At 38.7% G+C, this 22,560-nt stretch overlaps 1 long non-coding RNA gene across 1 annotated transcript in view; it reads left to right on the forward strand.

The window, feature by feature from the left end:
• The window catches only part of LOC129659964 (uncharacterized), a 57,969-nt gene extending 35,798 nt beyond the window's left edge, over positions 1 to 22,171 (forward strand). The window contains exons 2-4 of the long non-coding RNA XR_008718262.1: positions 6,842 to 6,916; positions 16,693 to 16,741; positions 22,065 to 22,171. This is a non-coding gene — a long non-coding RNA (uncharacterized LOC129659964). The remainder of the gene's footprint in view (positions 1 to 6,841; positions 6,917 to 16,692; positions 16,742 to 22,064) is intronic.
• The last annotated feature ends 389 nt before the right edge of the window (positions 22,172 to 22,560 follow it).

The following is a 22,560-nucleotide window of genomic DNA, read 5'->3' on the forward strand; positions in this document are numbered from 1 at the left end:
AGAAAAGTCAAATCCTGATAGAGGACATTCTACAAAATACTTGAATGATACTGCCCCAGATTGCTGTTGCTGCTGCTGCTAAGTTGTTTTAGTTGTGTCCAACTCCGGGCAACCCCATGGACGGCAGCCCACAAGGCTCCCCCGTCCCTGGGATTCTGCAGGCAAGAACACTGGAGTGGGTTGCCATTTCCTTCTCCAATGCATGAAAGTGAAAAGTGAAAGTGAAGTCACTCAGTCCTGTCTGACTCTTAGGGACCCCATGGACTGCAGCCTACCAGGCTCCTCCATCCATGGGATTTTCCAGGCAAGAGGGCTGGAGTGGGGTGCCATTGCCTTCTCCAGCCCCAGATTACTAATGTCATTAAAAACAATGAAAATTTGAGAGATTGCCACACTTAACAGGAGACTAAGAAGAAATGGTAACTAAATTTAAATGTAAAGCTATGTAATGGATGATACTGTAGAACATAAAGAGGACATTAAGTAAAAATTAAGGAAATTTTAATAGTTACATTTATTTAAAACAATTAAATTAATAATTTATCAGTATTAGTTCATTAATTACAACAAATATATCATGCTAATTCAAGATATTAACACAAAGTGAAACTGGTTATATATATATATGGTTATATATACCCTGTACTGTATAACTCTAAAAGTCTGTACTATCTCTGCAACATCTCAGTAAATCTAAAACTATAAAAAAAATTATAAAACAGTTTCCAAAAAGGGATTTAGAAGTGTTTGGCTTTGAATGTGAGATGCTTTAAAAATAACACATTTTATTTATATGTTATATGTTTTAATATATAGATATAATAAAACTTTTGCCTAAATAAATATGAAAAGCTTTAAAAACATTTTTTCAACAGAACCTTTAAAGCATATGCAGGAAAGGTAATAATATAAAGGACCCAATTATATCTATTTTCTAGCTTCTAAAGGGACCAACTTCCTGTTGTTTTTGTTTTATCTATTCTTTTATTTATCTTTATCTATATCTATTTTTTCTTTTTTTTTTTTGGCATGGATAACAGGATTTAAAATCAAATGCCAGATATCACATCATTTTAAAATTCTTTACAGTGTATTTCTAACACATAAAGAATTGAAAAACCTATAACCTTCATAGTATTATTTCACTTACTAGTATTAATAATAATTTTATAATAAAAATTAATGCCATCTTCATATTCAGTTTTTCCTGGCTACCTGAAAAATTAATCTGTACACTTGGTTTGTTAGAATTAGGTTTCATATAAGATCTACATGTTATATTTGGTTAGTATGTTTCAACTTTCTTTTAATCGATAATAGTTCACCCTTTCTTTATGCTATTTTTGCTGTTGTTAAACAGTTTTGTTTTTATAACAGAACTTCTCACATTTTGGATTTGGCTGACATATTTTCATGGTGTCTTTTAACATGTTCTTCTAAAATAGCTCTTTCATTAAGCATAAAATAAAGTTCTAAATTATAAAGAGCATTGTTCTATAGGTTAATTAATGGCATTCAGTTTTCTTTCTTGGTGATATATTAAAAAATGGTATTTCTTACAAAGACTTTTAGATCTAATGAAATAGAGTAAAAGTAAACTAATTTCTTTGCATCTGGTTTCCCTTTCTGTATGCACAGAGGTTTAGATAGTGATTCTCTGAGGATGTTTCTCATTCTAAAAGTCTATGAATTTGCATATATGATGAAAAGATACTATAAACACTAAGCTAGTGAACACAGATCTAAACAACCTTTTTTTTCCTACTTTGAGGTACATAGAATTTCTTTGCATGTTCTTGAAACAAATCTGATGACATGATGTTAGGGAGTAGCAGATTTTACTAAATATTTTGTGGGCAACGGAGAGCTCAAAGACCATAAAGTAAGCCTTAAAAAAAAAAAAATTAGAAATTCTTGTTCTATTCCTCTCCAAATTATTTTTCTGTCTTTGATTGCTTTCTCCATGAAAACTCATCTTGCAGTTTCTCCAGTTCATTTAATCTTTTTTTCCACTTCCTGAAATCCTTCTCTGATATTTCTTTATCTTCACCCTTCTTCCTTAAGCAGATAAATTTGTCTGTTTATTGCCTTTGCCTCCTCATATCCACCACACTGATTATTGTACAATCTACCACCTCTTAGAAGCAAGGTGTGGGGGAAGTGAGACATTTTCTTCATAATAGCAATGATTTTTCACACATACATTTATACTAAATTCATACTCTTATGAAGCACCTACGGATACACACAAGGAACTAGGCTAAATGGAAATAATGACAAACAATACCTGCTTCCTTTCCCTTGTGAATTTATGGTGAAATTATTCATGTGCATTAGTAAGATGTCAAGGTTATGTACAGAACTAAGGTCAGTGTGAGTGATTTTAAAAAAAGAAAACCACTATTCACACTTTAATCCACTTTTGCAAATCTGTTGAACATTTGCATATTTCCTTAGGGTTTCTGGGTGACAGAAAGCTGTAGTGAAGCCAGGACTCTGCTGCCAGGATTCCGTCAGGAGTTATACTCTGGCTCTGTGTCTCAGTCTGCATTCAGAGCCAGGACAAGAAAACTTTGCCACAGGAAATGAGATAATGTATCCACAAACTCTTCTCAGGAAAAAGTGTTACCCTAAGATGTATATTTATGCCCTAGACATTTTAACAGATACATAGCAGTTATACTCAGCTTTTCTTCTTCTTTAGTGTTACTGATTCACAATCACAATTAAGACTGTTAAGTATATTTCTATGTGAAACAAAATAAAATTTTCTAGTTTTCCAGACAAAGCATTCCAAAATGTCATATTTTTCTATAAAAAAGATAGTTTGTGTAGAGTGAGAGGGAGGGTCTATAGAGTTAGAAAACCTAGATGGGCTTTGGTCTTGATTTTGCCATTTGAAAATGTGACCTTGAGCAAATCCATTAGCCTCAGCTTATTCATTAAATGATAAGAGGGACTCTAGCTCATAGGAATTTTGAGAGCATTAAATTAGATAATATGAACGAAGAGACTACGGAAATGGGAAAGCACATGGAGAGACTTAGTCTGTCCGTCTATTGGGAGCAGAGTGGTACTTTGAACTTTAATGGCCTCTTCTTCAGGTTAATATGCAAAAATCAAATACAAAACACCGAAAATGTAGAGAGGAAATGACATCGCTGGCTGAGTTGAGTCAGAAGTTTCAATTCAAATTGGTCAACCTGTGTATACATGAGAGAATTTCTATTCTAATGGGAACATTTCAGCAGTCCAGCAACAACTTTAGACAGTTTCCTGTTTACCTTGAAAGGGATATTGTGGTTTGTTCTTAATGATTAGAGGAAGTTCCAGTTCTTGCTGGAATGATCTCATTTAAACATAAAGCAGGATATGAGAAAGAACAATTAACATGCGATTCTGATTGATGCTGTATATTCTAGACACAGCTGGAGAGATCTATGCTTGTTAAATTAAGACAATTTCTTGCTTTATTTTTTCCTTTAAGAGCATTTATTAAATACCTATTATATTTCAGGCATTGTTATAGGAATTAGTTATGACAACAATGAACAAAATATAGTCCTTGCTTTCAAGGAGCTGATAATCTGGTTTAGAAAACAGATAAGGAAATCAGTGAGCACCATATAAAGAGGTAACTGTTTTTCAGAAGTTGTTGTGATTTGTTCCATATCCTCTGGAATAATTTTTAATGGTGCTCCATGAGAATTATAGTGTTCACATGAGTATGTAATAGAAGGTCTACAGAAGCTCAGATTCATTTATTGGCTTCCTATACCTCTTAACCCCCTGCAAGTACTTACTGAATTCTTGGGTGTCAAACAGTAACTGACTCTTCTCATTTTAAGTCCTTCACAGGGTCCTTTCTTTTGTCTTATATTTACAATATTTCTGTTAGTGCAGAGAGAACCCAGTCCCCAGCAATACAGACACTTTTTTACCATCTGAGATACCAGGGAAGCCTTTAAGTAGTTTAGATTAGTTTAAAGAGTTAGACAAGAAGGGTGGAACATGGCAGTCTCACAGTCTGTGTTTTGCCGAGCTAACTGGAAGGAAGCCAAATCATTCCTAGAAATCAGCTGATAATGATTTGCTTAAAAATTATAGTTTGAAAGGTATAAAATAAAGATGATTTCTTAAGAATGAAAGCCAAGTGGCAGCCGTATCAGAGTGGCAGCTGTATCAGTGTTGGCAGCCGGGGACAAGAGAGCCACAGAGGCTTCTGATGAGGCCGGTATCTTTGTAACTCTGATCAGAGTTGTCACTAGTTTTCTATTAAGGAACAATTTGAGAACTTGCTGTTTTATGGTATAAGTCATTGCTTTGTGGATACTGTTTTTAGAGGTGAATGTGAAAAAACATAACACTTTTTCTTGCAAATCAATTTAATGTTACTTTCTCAGTACTCACTCTGCTTGACGGTAGGACACTGAATCTAGTCAATTCTAGATGAGCTCAGACATCTCCTAGTGCTCTATTTTTCTTTAGGAAATCATCTGCGCTCTGGGGTCTCACATAACCGGCTGGCTACGCACCACAGCCTGTGTTTGGTTCATTCTGAGTTCTGCTGGTTCTGGTTACGTTATCTCTCCTTATCTCCAGGTCATTTCATTTCTCAGCTAACGGCCATGCTCTTCTGCTGTTTTGCTTTGCCTCATGTAGAGGGGACTGCAAAAGACTCCTTGTGCTGTGAGCCCACGTGGTCCAGACTGCTCTGTAGCTACTCTCCCCCTGCTCCCCGTGGAGGCGAGTGGGTGCTTTGACCAGGCTACTGCCTGGAGCTCTGGAGAGGCACACAGCTTCTGCCCCTGACGATGGGACCTCTGAGAATGCGTCCTTCCCTGGAGGTCTGCCTGAAGAGAGGCAGACATGGTCATCTCCTCTCCCTTCCAGGCTAAGATACTTCAGCTAGTTTGGGGGTGGGAGGTGGTGATAAAAATTCCTGTGGCTGATCACATCTTCCACCAAATATTACTGTCATACAGCTGGACTACTTTCAAAATTAAACATCTGAGAATTTTGTCTTGTTTGTGCTCTGATTCTGATCTTCTTGGGGGTGATGGAGTATTCATACCTAGCTTGGAAAAGCACGGGGTCTTCCTTCTCCATTAAATATAAATATATATCATGAACTAAAGAGGATTCTCATTATAAAACGGGCATATGGTCATTCTTGAGAAATTCTACTATTATCTTTGTGAGATTAGGTTTAACAATGCCTTCAGGTATCTTCACAGGTAAATGTATCCACTAGGTTTCTTTTAAATACAGTTTCAATGTTCAGAGCAGGTAAAATTGATCAGCACTATCCTTGGGGAATTCTACTGAATAGTTTCCTTGTTGGGGGTATTAACAGTTGTTTATATGAAAAAAAGCAAAGAATCTTAGAAAAAGGATTATGTTAACATTTTAATAGAAGAACACAAAATATAGTGGTATATTTAATTTATTTTAGTGCTTTCCAGGTAGCACAGTGGTAAAGAAACCACCTGCCAATGCAGGAGACATAAAAGATGGGAGTTGGATCCCTGGTTCGGGAAGATCACCTGGAGGAGGCAATGGCAATCCACTCCAATATTCTTGCCTGGAAATTTCCATGGACAGAGGAGCCTGGCAGGCTACAGTCCGTGGGGTACCAAAGAGTCAGACATGACTGAGCACACAGGACTAATTTATATTATTAGCTATGCCCCTTTAGATATGGAGCTAACAAAAAATTACAGCTGAAACACCTAAAATCACCACATTATTGGAGAAGGAAATGGCAACCCACTCCAGAGTTTTTGCTGGGAGAATCTCATGGACAGAGGTGCCTGGTGGGCTACAGTTCAGTTCAGTTCAGTTCAGTCACTCGGTTGTGTCTGACTCTGCGACCCCATGAACTGCAGCACACCAGGCCTCCCTGTTCATCACCAACTCCCGGAGTTTACCCAAACTCATGTCCATTAAGTCAATAATGCCATCCAACCATCTCATCATCAGTTGTCCCCTTCTCCTCCTGCCTTCAATCTTTCCCAGCATCAGGGTCTTTTCAAATGAGTCAGCTCTTCGCATCAGGTGACCAAAGGATTGGAGTTTCAGCTTCAGCATCAGTCCTTCCAATGAACACCCAGGACTGATCTCTTTTAGGGTGGACTGGTTGGATCTCCTTGCTGTCCAAGGGACTCTCAGGAGTCTTTTCCAACACCACATTTCAAAAGCATCAATTCTTCTGCTCTCAGCTTTCTTTATAGTCCAACTCTCACATCCATACATGACTACTGGAAAAACCATAGCCTTGACTAGATGGACCTTTGTTGGCAAAGTAATGTCTCTGCTTTTTAATATGCTGTCTAGGTTGTTCTAGTTCATGGGGTCGCAAAGAGTCAGACGACTGAAGTGACTTAGCAAGCACACATGGGAAACTCCTGAAGGAAAAAGACTATGTATTATAGTTTCATATTAATCCTACTGTCAAAAGAACACATAACAGGCCTTCAATTTTGTTGCATGAATATTGTTTCAGACTACTAGAGTATCTATGTGCCTATATATTTTTTTCAGATAATTTGATATTTTCCAAGCATATTCTTCAGGACATAGTCCTAAGTAAAGCCAAATGACAAAAGCAAAAATAAAACAAAGCAACAGAAGCATTTCTTGGCATTCTTTTTTATTTGGCACTCTTTAAATTTGAAAAGTAGCTGTTGCATACCATATGTACCTTTGAGAGATTATGTTAAATAACATTGTATGAAAATTCCTCCTTTTTTTTCTTTCTGTATCCCCTCTAATTGATATGCTATTCTTTTTCCATTTATTAAGCATTAGAATTTAATATGTTAACTTTGTTTTCTCCCAGCTATAGCTGATCATCATGATAGTCATGATTTATTGAATCTAAAGACATGCATTGGGGTGATATGAAACTTGCAAGGTAGGTTTCATTTATCTTTGGGTGGCTAAATTATACTGCTTCTTGATCTTTCAAATGGGAGGTTTCATATGAGATATTATTCACAGTTGAAATATACACATTGGAAATAAAAACATTGGAAATTCAAAATCTTAGGAGTTTCTAATGTATAATACAAAGCTGATAGATAATTCAGCAATTTATGGAGTTTTCTTATCTACATTCAGTTATCAAAAATTTATTTTAAAATTAGCCTGCCTGATTTTCTTCAGGATTATGCTTGACTGCATGAGTTGCTTTTGCCTACCTATCTATTTTCCTCTATTTCTTTGCATTGATCTCTGAGGAAGGCTTTCTTATCTCTCCTTGCTATTCTTTGGAACTCTGCATTCAAATAGGAATATATTTCCTTTCCTCCTTTGCTTTTCGCTTCTCTTCTTTTCACAGCTATTTGTAAGGCCTCCTCAGACAACCATTTTGCTTTTTTGCATTTCTTTTCCATGGGGATGGTCTTGATCCCTGTCTCCTGTACAATGTCACGAACTTCTGTCCATAGTTCATCAGGTACTCTGTCTATCAAATCTAGTCTCTTAAATCTATTTCTCACTTCCACTGTATAATCATAAGGGATTTGATTTAGGTCATACCTGAATGGTCTAGTGGTTTTCCCTACTTTCTTCAATTTAAGTCTGAATTTGGCAATAAGGAGTTTATGATCTGAGCCACGGTCAGCTCCCAGACTGCAAAAAATACAATCAATCTGATTTCAGTGTTGACAATCTGATGATGTCCATGTGTAGTCTTCTCTTGTGTTGATGGAAGAGGGTGTTTGCTATGACCAGTGCATTTTCTTGGCAAAACTCTATTAGCCTTTGCCCTCCTTCATTCCATATTCCAAGGCCAAATTTGCCTGTTACTCCATGTGTTTCTTGACTTCCTACTTTTGCATTCCAGTCCCCTATAATGAAAAGGACATCTCTTTTGGGTGTTAGTTCTAAAAGGTCTTGTAGGTCTTCCAAATAGGAAAAGGAGTATGTCAGGGCTGTATTTTGTCACCCTGCTTATTTAACATATATACAGAGTACATCATGAGAAATGCTGGGCTGGAAGAAGCAAAAACTGGAATCAAGATTGCCAGGAGAAATATCAATAACCTCAGATATGCAGTTGATACCACCCTTATGGCAGAAAGTGAAAAGGAACTAAAAAGCCTCTTGATGAAAGTGAAAGAGGAGAGTGAAAAAGTTGTCCTAAAGCTCAACAGTCAGAAAAATAAGATCATGGCATCTGGTCCCATCACTTCATGGGAAATAGATGGAGAAACAGTGGAAACAGTGGCAGACTTTATTTTTGGGGGCTCCAAAATCAGTGCAAATGGTGACTGCAGCTATGAAATTAGAAGATGCTTACTCCTTGGAAGGAAAGTTATGACCAACCTAGGTAGCATATTCAAAAGCAGAGATATCACTTTGCCAACAAAGGTCCTTCTAGTCAAGGCTATGGTTTTTCCAGTGGTCGTGTATGGATGTGAGAGTTGGACTGTGAAGAAAGCTGAGCGCCGAAGAATTGATGCTTTTGAAGTGTGGTGTTGGAGAAGACTCTTGAGAGTCCCTTGGACTGCAAGGAGATCCAACCAGTCCATTCTGAAGGAGACCAGTCCTGGATGTTCATTGGAAGGACTGATGCTGAGGCTGAAACTCCAGGACTTTGGCCACCTCATGCAAAGAGTTGACTCATTGGAAAAGACCCTGATGCTGGGAGGGATTGGGGGCAGGAGGAGAAGGGGACGACAGAGGATGAGATGGCTGGATGGCATCATCTGCTCGATGCAAATGAGTTTGGGTAAACTCTGGGAGTTGGTGATGGACAGGGAGGCCTGGCGTGCTGTGGCTCATGGGGTCACAGAGAGTCGGGCATGACTGACCAACTGAACTGAACTGAACTGAACCTATCTGTAAACATTTTACTTTTTTTCTTTGGGAATGCTAAATTAAAGGAAGTTGTTATAATTTGTTAAAAATACTATGAAGAAAATAAAGTGAAAGTTTAAGCACTCAGTCCTGTCAGACTCTTTGCAATTCCATGGACTGTGTCTCACCAGGCTCCTCTGTCCATGGAATTCTCCAGGCAAGAATACTGGAGTGGGTAACCATTTCCTTCTCCAGGGGTAAGAAGATCATACCAGACTGTAAATATAAATCATCACTTAGCTTCTAATATATTTGTTTATTCTATTTACATACCATCCTATTTCTAAAACAATTTGAAGGTACTTTTTGTTTCATATGAAAGGTTGGTGTTTTTTTTTCTGAAGAGCATGATGAATACAGTAAGCACAGCTGTAATTACTATTCCAGCCTTGAAAGCCACTGTGATGAAGTCATGGAATTATGATCTCTTCTAAGCTTATAATTGTGTGTGAACATATGTACAAGTTTATATGACTGTAGTGGGATCCTCAGAAAGAAGCACATCCTGGAAACATTTAAGACAAAATAAGTCTTTCTGATCTGTTAATAAAGTAAACAATTTTGATTTAAAAAGAATAAATCATATGTTAGGGGCCAAAATGTCAAGTCTTTGTGTGGGGTCACAGCTCAGTGTTTTTGTATCTTTAAAAGTGGGACAAAAAAGCCATGCAATTGTTTTTAATGTTGAAATGTAAATGATTCACATTCCAAAACTTTCTTCAGGCTAAATCAGCATCATTTTTCTTCTTCTTCTTCTTCTTTGAGTTTCCCTGGTTCCTGAGCTGATCTCTTAGAATAGGTAGGACATCTTCTGTAGAGTAATTGGGACATCAGTTATTAGTCAAGCCAGAGGTACAATTCATAGGTCCTTGGATACCCAACATCCACTTTGTAAGAGTATGTGCCTGGTGAGAAAAAGGCCTCTCCATCCAAATGAGTGAATTTGGACATTTTGCAAAGAGATTTTCCCTAATAATGATGCCTTTATATAGTCCATGTTTGACTGTGCAAAGTGGCAAGACAGAAATGAAAACTGTGAATTGATCTACCTGCTCAGGAAGCCAAATTTACAAAGAAAACAATTCATTTGACCTTTATGACTGCTTTGCCTTGACTGAGAGAGCAGAAGGCACCGGGCCTTTTCTCCTACCTATTTTTTTCTGCTTCTGCAGCTTGGCATGAACTCTGAATTGGCCATAGAGCTGAAAGTCTTTTTTTGGTGTTACAATTATTCAGGGAAAAACATATCCAAGGACTTATAATTCTGAACTTTCAAGGAAAAATCTTAAGTGCAGAAAGCAATACATTTTAAGCAAACATGAAAGCTTATATATTATAGTTTACATAATTGCTGATGAGATTTAAGACATTGAAAATTCATTGATTAAAATAATTTGCATTTTACATGCTTATTGTAGAAAACTTGAAAACTGTAAAGAAGTAAAACAGAATCAGTCATAATTCTATTATCCAAAGAAATGCTCTGTTAACTTTAATTGCCTTTCCTAAAATGTATGTACTGATAGGCACAAAATATAGATATAATTTTCATGCATTTGAAAATTTTGTCTGTGGCGATGATAATCTTGGCCATTAATATCAGGAAGATGCAATACAAACTGAAAAGTGGTAAGTATTTATTATAATATAGAACAAATGATGTGGAGAACTCTATTGTCTCTGGAGAGACTGTCATCATTTAAAATTCCTTCCAACAATCATGTGAACAAGTGTAGAAGTTTATTCTTTCCAGTCTCACCCACTTAAGCCTTCAGATGAGATCTCATCCTTGACTAACAACTTGATTGAAGCCTGTGAAAGACTCTGAGTCAGAAGCTTTCAACCAAGCAACACTTGGATTTCCAACATACAGAAATAGTGACAGGATATTTGCTATTTTAAACCTCCATGCTTTGGATAATTTGTTATGGAGCAATAAATAACTATAACACAGAACCTGCCAGCCAATGCAAGGGATGCAAGAAAAGCAGGTTTGATTCCTGGTTTGGGAAGATTTCCTGGAGGAGGAAGTGGCAATCCACACCAGTACCCTTGACTGGAAAATTCCATGGACAGAGAAGCCTGGCAGGCTACAGTCCGTGGGACCACAGAGTCGGAAATGACTGAGAAACAGTGCACACAGCATAAAATAGTTATGAACCTTGGTCATTACATGAATTCTGGCACTCTGTTATGTGGAATCTTAGGCCATTTGAGTGCTTAACTGATTCTTAGTTTATTAATTTGTAGTTTCTTAATTTGATCAGATTAATTTTTCCCAAACTTCATTCATTTAAGACTTTCTAATATTTTCCATATTTACTTAACAACCTCTAATTTTTTTTTTACTGAGTTCTTTGAGTTGAATCATGATGCAAAATTATCTTTGAGTCAATTTGGCCATTCAGCAAAAATCTCTTTGATAAATGAGTTTTCTAGTGGTAACAGGTTGGTAAAGGACATTTTCCTCTTCCTGACAACTTTGTTGCTAGATAATATATTACAATGGATGAAAATCTCAGATCAAATTCTGTCAAATGTGCAAACATTTACCATATTTCACCAAAACTGAGATACTATCTATTGTAAGAGGCACAATAATTCTATAAACCACTGAGAGAGAAACGCTTCTAATCATAATTGTAACGAGATTGATTATATGACATATCCAATTTCAGGCATGTTAAAATGTAAGGAAATGTGCACTCTAAGATGAAAGAAATAAGGTATTAGCAACTAAGAACCAAAAGAGGTTATATATTTTATAAGAACCTTTGAAGTTCCACTTCTGAACACTAGCTCTAGCAAGAAAGACTTCCAAAAGGGACATCACAGTGTTCCGATGCCAGTCTTGTGATTGTAGTGTTCTTATTGAAGCCATCTTTGAATAAGGACAGATGATATCCTTATTATTTAATATCCTTGGAATATGACCAGACCACAGGGTCCTCCATGCAATGAGAATATGCAGGATCATCCCATTCAGGATCCTGAGTGCAGGACTCCTTCTAACTCATTGCTTCTCTTGAATAGCATTTATTTAAACCAACAAAGATGATATATAACCTATCTTATACTGCTGAATGAAGCATTTAGTATAGATTTGATTAGTGACACATTATCTTTCAAGTATAGTTCTCTTTAGGTATTGAGTCCTGATTAAATAACAGATTGTTCCTGGAGTGTAGATTAGAAACAACTTGTTCAAAATGCACATCCTGCCTTTTACATTAATGCATTTTACAGTAAATAGTCATATCTGCAGTATAAAAACACTTTTATTTCACAGAAGTAAAATTATCTAGGTAGGAAACTCCATATAACTACTGTAACTGAAAAATGGATAATGATGCTTTGAATAGAAGTCACCTCTGACAATGAACACAGAGAAACACTGGGTACTAGGGTCTACTTAAGGCTCTGTTTATTAAAAAAAAAAAAAGATGAGTAACTAAGAGTATTTTCCTTGACTTAACTGGAAAGTGAAAACCTGAAAAGAGAGTCGTTTCCTTAGATGGTCAGTCAGAGTGATTTAAAGCTCTATAAGTATATCTCCAGATTCTTGGTCTTGGAATTGTGGGAAAAACAAAACAAAACAACTGGTTTAGATGATTTTAAAGTTCCTGACAAGTTTGATATTCTTTGAAATACAGCTTTCCTCATTCTTGTTTTGTCAAGCTGTGAGTGGAAATATATGTCATCTCAGAAAATAGTACCTATGTCATTGGTATCTTATGTGGTTTAGTTGCTGTGAATACTCAAACTAGTGAAGTATTTATTTTCCTAATGAATTCACTAAGAAGTGAGAATATTATAGGCAATATCATATTTTCCTTGTATGTTTATATTGTGCATTTATACTATTTACATTACAGATATTAGGCTGTATTAAGGATGCAAGTTCATATGGTTTCCTGGTTTTAGTGAAAACAAAACAAAACAAACCTCAAATGTTTTATTTGTGCAAAAGCTTTCAGGACCTAAAAGCCAGTGATGAAGCAGCAGGATCTGGTGCAATTTGAAGGGGAGCACCACTCAGTTTTCCTCCCTCCGCTGGTAGAGAGCTCATGTGCTTCGATGGATAGGTACTTCCAAGTGACCTTAGAAAGTCATCATGATGTCAGCTGAAAGAGCCTGTACTGATAGCCAGTTGTTTGGTTTTTCATCTTCTTTGTGACATGTTTGGCAGAGTATTTGCATTCTTTATGACTCTCTACAGAAGAGAACTATTCTCTGTATAATTTTCAGGAAAAAGAGAAAAAGCATTTTATGACTCTGGGGAGTGATACAGGTTTTGGTGCCTGGAATTGCTCACCTATGGATAACCTCACCCATACATTTTCAGGAGTGGAATGTGAAGTTCAGGAACAGACATTTATCCGTTTCTTATATTTTTCACTATTTGTTGTAAGGTTTGTCCCGAAATACACATTTTATTATCCTGATTAACATTTTGAGAGAGATATCTATTTGGGTTCTTTTAAAAAATTCTCTATAAAGTCTTAAATTTCTTTTATACACTTCTGTCAAGAGCACAACAACAAAAAGGCCGAACATTGGTATTTCTGCTACAGAATTTTATCAACTGGTAAAAGGTATCTTCTGCTGCAAGTTTCCAGTCTCCAGCTGTCTTCAGTTCAGTTCAGTTCAGTCACTCAGTCGTGTTCGACTCTTTGCTACCCTATGAATCGCAGCACACCAGGCCTCCCTGTCCATCACCAACTCCCGGAGTTCACCTAGACTCACGTCCATCGAGTCAGTGATGCCATCCAGCCATCTCATCCTCTGTCGTCCCCTTCTCCTCCTGCCCCCAATCCCTCCCAGCATCAGAGTCTTTTCCAATGAGTCAACTCTTCGCATGAGGTGGCCAAAGTACTGGACTTTCAGCTTTAGCATCATTCCTTCCAAAGAAATCCCAGGGCTGATCTCCTTCAGAATGGACTGGTTGGATCTCCTTGCAGTCCAAGGGACTCTCAGGAGTCTTTTCCAACACTACAGTTCAAAAGCATCAATTCTTCGGTGCTCAGCCTTCTTCACAGTCCAACTCTCACATCCATACATGACCACTGGAAAAACCATAGCCTTGACTAGACAGACCTTTGTTGGAAAAGTAATGTCTCTGCTTTTCAATATGCTATCTAGGTTGGATATAACTTTCCTTCCTGCTGTCTTAACATTTTGTTTAAATATTTTAGCATTTTAAACCTTCCTGAAGTTTAATATTGAAACGGTTGTGTTAAGGACAGGATGTAAAAGAACAAATGCAACCAAAAGTAAAATTAGCAGTTAACTGGTGCAGCTTTCTTTAATGCTTCTCCCGCTGCTTCGTAGCCCTCATTCAGTCTGTTTACTGATTCTCTATGCTTCCAAACTTCCATCTATCAATATTCAGGCATTCTGTGTCTCAGTTTCTCATGAGGTAACATGACAGCTTCACCATCTCTAAGGCATTACTATGGGCAGCTACAGTTTTCCTCAAAGGCAGCGTATGGATTGACAACTGCCTTTTACCCAGTCCAGAGCAGTAACCAACAGTGACAGTTTTGGCACTGAGGCAAGAAAGTGACAAAGAGCTTTTTGTTGCAATTTGTGAGGTTTTTTCTTTTCTTTTTTTTTTTGGTGTACATCAAACTACACCATGCACATGGCTAAATATGGCACAGATGCTATCTGAAGCAGAGCATAATCTTTGATTAAAGTTATAATTTTTTGTTCACTCTGTCAACAAAGCCTTTTTTTCATGCAAGAATGTGTTTCTCATTGAGATATAGGCATGCCAAGTCTGAGATTTAAAATCCAAAACATACCGCATTATCTAAAAGCAAATAAAGCTTTGGAAAAAATTATCTGATGGAAAATTACTAGATTGTTTTTTGTTTTTTTTTCCTGGTACCCAAATATATTTTTCTTTAAACATTTATCAGCTAATCATTTTGTAGTTTTAGGGAAATTAACATTTATTTAAGGAAACTTATAGGCCGTTAAAACCACTAACAGCAGGGATGATAACCTTGGAAGTTTACACTATATATCTATTAATGCTGTCACAAATGTTTGAATTTCTAAATCCATATGATTTATTTAGCTCATTTTTTACATTGAAATAGGTAATGGGTAAATATTAAGTCATTGTATAATATTAAGCCTGTGTAAATTGTACCAGTTTGACAACTGAGTTGTTTAATGTGCAAAAGAATGTATCCTTCTGTATGTCTAGGTTGTATTAAATGTATATAGTTATATTGATTAGGGCGCAATCAGTTCAGTTCATTTCAGTTCAGTTGCTCAGTTGTGTCCGACTCTTTGTGACCCCATGAATCGCAGCACGCCAGGCCTCCCTGTCCATCACCAACTCCTGGAGTTCACTCAGACTCACGTCCATCGAGTCAGTGATGCCATCCAGCCATCTCATCCTCTGTCGTCCCCTTCTCCTCCTGCCCCCAATCCCTCCCAGCATCAGAGTCTTTTCCAATGAGTCAACTCTTTGCATGAGGTGGCCAAAGTACTGGAGTTTCAGCTTCAGCATCATTCCCTCCAAAGAAATCCCAGGGCTGATCTCCTTCAGAATGGACTTGTTGGATCTCCTTGCAGTCCAAGGGACTCTCAAGAGTCTTCTCCAACACCACAATTCAAAAGCATCAATTCTTCGGCACTCAGCTTTCTTCACAGTCCAACTCTCACATCTATACATGACCACTGGAAAAACCATAGCCTTGACTAGACAGAGTTTTGTTGGCAAAGTAATGTCTCTGCTTTTGAATATACTATCTAGGTTGGTCATAACTTTCCTTCCAAGGAGTAAGCATCTTTTAATTTCATGGCTGCAGTCACCATCTGTAGTCATTTTGAAGCCCCCAAAAATAAAGTCTGACACTGTTTCCACTGTTTCCCCATCTATTTCCCATGAAGTGATGGGACCGGATGCCATGATCTTCGTTTTCTGAATGTTGAGCCTTAAGTCAACTTTTTCACTCTCCTCTTTCACTTTCATCAAGAGGCTTTTTAGCTCCTTTTCACTTTCTGCCATAAGGGTGGTGTCATCTGCATATCTGAGGTTATTGATATTTCTCCTGGCCATCTTGATTCCAGCTTTTGTTTCTTCCAGTCCAGCGTTTCTCATGATGTACTCTGCATATAAGTTAAATACGCAGGTTGATAATATGCAGCCTTGAAGTACTCCTTTCCCGATTTGGAGCCAGTCTGTTGTTCCATGTCCAGTTCTAACTGTTGCTTCCTGACCTGCATACATATTTCTCAAGAGGCAGGTCAGGTGGTCTGGTATTTCCATCTCTTTCCGAATTTTCCACAGTTTATTGTGATCCACACGGTCAGTAGATGTATTTTAACCAAATATTGTCTTAAATTGTGCCTACCTTTTATATCATTTGCATTCTGACTTATGGTTGTCCTGAGGTATAGCCAGTCCATACACTCAGGACAGAAATGCCTTACTGAGCGTGGGAGCAGACAAAGTATGAAGGATGTATTGTACACCACATTCAATAGCTAAACCCTGTCTTCACTTCTCCGTTATGGAGCAGTGGCCTTAGCTATAAAACTGGGAGCTAATGGCCTTAGCTATAAACCTGGGATTATAATCAACCTGACTGTGATGATCAAATACATAAAACAAGTAACACTTTTGCTTGGCAATGTAAGTTGCACAACTAGTGCTAAATTTTATATATATATTAATCTTAGGGATTAAATTGTCCAGAAGATGCTGGAGGTTGAGGATATGGTGGCTGGGATTTTGTTAAATAGAATTAGTGATAATAATTCCAACTGTACTGACTTGAATTTTATCTATTGTTGGTTTTTTCTTAGGCTGATTCACTCTTCTAGAAATGTTTTCTATTTTGGTGACCAAAATCAGGTATGATGATGTAGCGCAAGAACAATGTGCTCTAGAATTGAGGGATTTTATTTCTAGCTGTGGCTTTGCTACTTACTTGCTGGAAATGAGGGTGGTCTGCTATGAGGTTTTAGACCACACCAGTCATGGGATGGGGCACCTGAACTAATTAGACCACCTGTATTGTCCTGCCTTTCTCCTCTGTCCTGGACTGTATCTCCCTAGAGTCAGGAAAGACTGTGGTACAATTCTGCAATTTAAGACATATGATCAGCTAGGCTCCCATATTAGAAACTCCCTAAATTGATTACTGACCTTGTTTTAGAATAGACTCTGCTCTGTTGCCATGTTCACAGCAGTTGCTGCAAAGTTGTGGTCAGCTACCTGTTGGGTATGGCAGAAGTGCCCTCCAGCCTTTTAAACCCAATGTCACACAGCATATTCCAGTCTTTTTAAGGACCATTGTACTTTAACTCAGATACTATAGCAGCCATTTGGAGTTAAAGACTAAGAGATGATGCTGAAATTATATGGTTCTGAAAAGGCAAAATGAAGCAGTTTAAAAAATTAAACAAACCACCTCCTTCACCACAAACAATTCTGAAAGCAATGTTAAAAGATACTCCCAAAACCTTCCTATAAGTCTGAGCCCCTTACGACCATCCCTCCCTTCAAGTGAAAGTCCACTGGGGAGTCTGGGATCAGAACAAAAATGTTGTCATGTGTGCATGCTTTCATGATCTCTGCTTCAAGGGGGGGGAATGGAATGTTGGTTATAGGGTACCTGCTTCATTTCTACTAACATTTGCAAGACACTTTCTTTTCTCAAGTACCTCTTGGGAATGCTTCTCATATCTTCATAGAATGTATGCTAGCCTACTGGGGCTTTGTCAGTCTCGGGTTGATATCTGACTGTTTTTGATTTTTCCTGGGAATTTCATCATCCTCTCCAATTTGTCCTCTCCATCCATACTTTCAAAAGTGTTATACAACTAATATTTTATGATTCATAATAACATTCTAATGGGACTAATGACATTCACCTAATTTTGGAAAATGCCTTTGCTTTCTAAATGCAAAGATGATTCCCCTTTCCCCTGCAGCCCACTATTTTTTTTTTCTTCAGAAAGTAAGGGAGGCAAAGTGAAAAAGAGAGAGCACAATGACATCTTATAGTCAAATACTTGCTTAATAAACCTTGTGAGTGAAAGTCGCTCAGTCATGTCCAACTCTTTGCGATCCCATGGACTATACAGTCCGTGGAATTGTCCAGGGCAGAATACTGGAGTGGGTAGCCTTTCGCTTCTCCAGGGGATCTTCCCAATCCAGGGATTGAATCCAGGTCTCCAGCTTTGCAGGTAGATTCTTTACCAGCTGAGCTGCTATGCTATAAAAGCCATTTTATACCTTCTACTCTTTCATATGATCGTGAGATTTTTTTGTCAGGATTAGTTAGTTTTATAACAATTTCCAGGGCCATGACATAGCTTTTCATTCTTAAAAAAAATAAGTGAACTAAGGGCTCAGGAGAAGATTACACTGTTTCCTAATTTGAGAAAACTTCCAGGGGCAGTTCTGTTTACTAATACCTGGATTCCCCAGTTGCGGTAAATTTAGCATCCTTCGGGCCAGCTTATGCTTGTTCCACACTTCAGATGTCTGCTCCCAAACAGATGACACTCCCAAACAGATGTTCTGGCTCTGTGTTCTGACTCCCACCTAGCAGCTTTTGGCTGCCGCGCACTTATTTCTCAGCACGAGTTTCTCCAGGGACAGAGGAAGGCCAGATTCCAGCACCTGGGAGGGTCTTTGAATGACCTTAGCTCTTGTTATTTTCTGCTTAATCACCATATAGTTTACTTTGTTCTACTGCTGTTCCCCTTGCCCCACCTATTTCAGTGGCAAGAACCTGCCTCTTCGGCTACTACTGAGAATCACACACCATATTTCATTAGTCTTTAAATCCTCAGTGCACTAATACAGAGTTGGTTCAATAAGCTAATAAAATTTCCAGTGTTGCTGAATGTACATTTCAGAAACCACCCAATTTTCTCAGAAGAAACCAAAAGATAGGACTTTTATTAGTTCATTATTTCCTTACTCACATGTTCACTTTACCCAGTTTACTTCTGGTCATCTTCACTAATGATGAGAACAGAAACCATAAATTCATCAATATGCAACCAGATCCCCAACCCATTTGACTTTGGAATGCATTCTGTGTTTACAGGCAGATTCATGTCGAAAACCTGGGAGAGACAGTACCAGTGAATCAAGAGGTCTGGATGTCTTCCAGTTTGGGAGTGTTAGGTAGTTAGAATAGGGAAAAGGAGTCCAGAATGGTGGCGGCTAAAAGATAAGGAAGAGAAAAGCCCATGAAAATAAAACAAAGGAAGCCCAAGGACCGGAGTGAGGACCTCAGGTAGAACAAACAACACTCCTGGCCAGCCAATTTACATAGGGCAGGCCCAGGGGGGAAAGAAAAACATAAAAAGAGGAGCCAAAGGTCTCTCTCCCTCTCCCGTGAGCTACGGCACTCTTCTCTTCGCGTCTTTGGGTCAACATGCCCTCACGCCTCGAGGATGGATTTTCCTATTATTATCTAAATAAAATAGAGCTGTAACATGGAGCTGTAACACTGATTTGTCTAAGAGCTATAACATGGTCTGTCCAAGACCCGAGAGCTGTGACATGCCGAGGGCTTTAATGTCCATCACTCCAAATCTTTGTTGTGATGAGACAGAACCAAGGAGCATACACTCGCCTGACAGGAGGAATTGGGAATATCTCTAATTCTCTCTTCTATGTTTCTCTCCCTCTCTGTCTCCATCCTATGCATAAACATCTTGGTCTCGTTCTGAAGCAGAGAATTAGCAGAAGTGCCCTCTCAGACTTATTGAAAAAGAGAGGCATTCACATGTCTGGGGTTTAAGGACCTCTTAGCATTGTATGATCAAAACAATCATACTCAAAACCCCTTAGACAAACAATGAGTGCACTACATGCCCAGAGTATCTGGGAGATAAAGACAGATGTTGATTTTCAGACGAGGGATGCAAATTGTGACCTACAGAAATAAATTACATGTGATACACAGACAATTAAAGTTCTGTGCCTTCAGAGGAAGGATGTCATTTCATCTGGGGCCAAAGAGGACAGACCAATAGGTGGGGCAATTTTTACCTAGGCCTGTCGTTATGAAATTGTTTCAGAAACCAGTACTCGAGAAACAAAACACCACACTCAGAGAGTTGGAGAATTCAGGTTTATTACGCCAGCTGGCCCAGAGGAGTTAACACTCCAAGCTCTGAGCCCTGAACAAAAGGATTACAGAGTTTTTATAGGCAGACTGCAGAGGGCAACACTAGCTGTTAATAGGCTGGTATAAAATAAGGGATTTCATGCTCGTGGGAACAGCAGTCAAGATAGGGAGGGGGATGCCTGATCTGGACAGGCATGATGAAGCAGGTTTGCAGGGGCTGAGTGATTGCAAAGAGCAGGACAAGGGTGAGTGAGATAAACTCCAGTTTTTAGTATATCAAGTCAACACTTTCTGAGACTATATTACTTGCATGATCTAGACTTTACAAGGGGCAAGTTGAGTTACAGAGGCAGAAGGAGAAGGAGGTTATGTAAAATTTTAACTTTTCCTCTTCAGAATGAACATACTGGTAGAGTGGGTTAAAGGCATTTCAAATGCGGGCGGAGGGGGGTCTGAACACAGAGACAGAAGCAAAACATAGTCGTTTGTGTCAAGATAACAGGATGAATGTATGAAAATTGTGCCGTCTAAGAGAGCAGGAGAGTTCAGTGATTTTACAGTATGTTTACTTTTGAATGAGCAAGGGCATGGTGTTATTAGACCACTAAAATGGAAGCAGCTTACAGGACAACTAGTCGGCTAGAGTGAGAAAAGGTGGCTAGAAATTACTTTCAGTAAGAGAAAATATGTAGTAAAAAGTCTTTGAATAGGGCAGCAAGCAGGGACAGCTTCCCTGTCCTGGGCCTGTGGACACCAATCTAGAGGGGCTTCATGTTTGGTTTAATGCTTTTCTGTTGCTGCCTTGACATTTATAATTTTTTGTCAAGGGAGACTCTGTTTTCATTTTGCCCTTGGCCCTGCAGATTACTTATTGATTCTTTTGCTCAGCAATGGAAATTAATGAAGGGGCCAGTCACAGAGATACAGGAAGGAAGAAGGCCCATGACTTTTGACCAGAGTGTAAAAACCCACAGGGTCATACACTGGAAGTCTTACAGTACAGGGCGATGCAGGAAGACTTGAGTCAGGCCCAGGGCTGACTCAGGCTCAGAGCAAATGGTCTGTTTGGAACTATCAAAGGCTGAGTCAGGCTCAGAGCAAATGGTCTGTTTGGAACTATCAAAGGCCTGAGGCATGCAATAGGGCAAGGAGTGCATGAGACAGTGGTGAAAAAAGTGATGTGGTGGGCAAAAAGAAGGAAAGAGTATATTCCAGAAATCAGGACAGAATGAGGAAGTTGAAATCCAGCAATGGGACAGGTGACCTGTGGACGAGAAGAAAGGGAGTAGACTTGAGCCCTCAGAAGTGTTGACTCCATAGAGTAGGGGCTTCTGGAAGGCAGGAAGAAACTCTCCAGGTTAGCCATTGTGGGAGAGGCTGATCCAAGAGAGGATCTGGAGTGGACTCTCCTCCAGGGAATGGAGGAGCCACTTGTCTCTCCAATCCCGAGCTTTTCAAAAGGGGTAAAGGTTTTTCTGGTTCTTAAAGCCACAGGAAAAACATATGTACATTCCTGAAACATCGATTTTATGTGTAGAAGATGTAGGGGAATTTTTACGTTAAGACAAATACTGCTGCTGCTGCTGCTAAGTCACTTCAGTCCTGTCCAACTCTTTGCGACCCCATGGACTGTGGCCCACCAGGCTCCTCCATCCATGGGATTTTCTAGGCAAGAGTACTGGAGTGGGTTGCCATTTCCTTCTCCAGGAGATCTTCCTGACCCAGAGATCGAACCCAGATCTCCCGCATTGCAGGCAGACACTTTACCATCTGAGACACCAGGGAATCCCCAAGCTGGCTTAAGAATAGGTAAATTAGTCAGCATATATGGAGATTAGCAGATACTTTTATTTGCAGCCAAACCAAAATTTTTGTGCATCTTCCTTGCATGTTGATAATTTATGACTATAGACTTCTCAATAAAATTAGTAATCTCCATCTCCTTTATAGCTAAGAGTAACCCTGTGTTCTGGTGGGAATCCCTGGGAAAACTCTAATAAAATCTCAAGAAGAGAAGGGTTGTGCACTTTGCCTCATGCATGTTCTTCATCTCGTGTGAAATTCAGATACATCATTTTGCAGAGTCTCTTCAAACCTAAGAGGGGCCACAACCTTTTGTACCATTGTGGTGAATGCTCTAAAGAGCGGTGGAGCTGGGCAGCTGGAGGGAACATGGATCCTTGATGTCGTCTTTACTTCAGCCCTGAACTTCTTGTAGGCTGATTAAAAAAAAAAAAAAAAAAGGAAGCCACTATTGATTGAGTTTTTCATTCTTTGTAGTGGAGTGGGTGATTTCTGGTTAATGTGCAGGGTGCCTCAGAGAGCAAGTGATGTGACCCATTCTCAAGAACAACTGGAGTACAAACGAAGCCAAGATTCTCCATTTACATTTTTATTTCCACTTTGGCTTCATTCTTTACTTGCAACAGAGTAGATTCTATGGTGAAGCATGACAACTCCTAGCTCCCAGCTTTATATCCTCAGTTACTGCCACCAGGTCCTCAAATTCTGGAGAATAGTGCCCTTGTCTTGGCTTATGTCAGATTTCACTTCTGTATCAGTCAGCTTTAGCTAGAGG

Source organism: Bubalus kerabau, chromosome 9, assembly GCF_029407905.1.
Source record: "Bubalus kerabau isolate K-KA32 ecotype Philippines breed swamp buffalo chromosome 9, PCC_UOA_SB_1v2, whole genome shotgun sequence".
In the NCBI taxonomy this organism is placed as follows: Eukaryota; Metazoa; Chordata; class Mammalia; order Artiodactyla; family Bovidae; genus Bubalus; species Bubalus kerabau.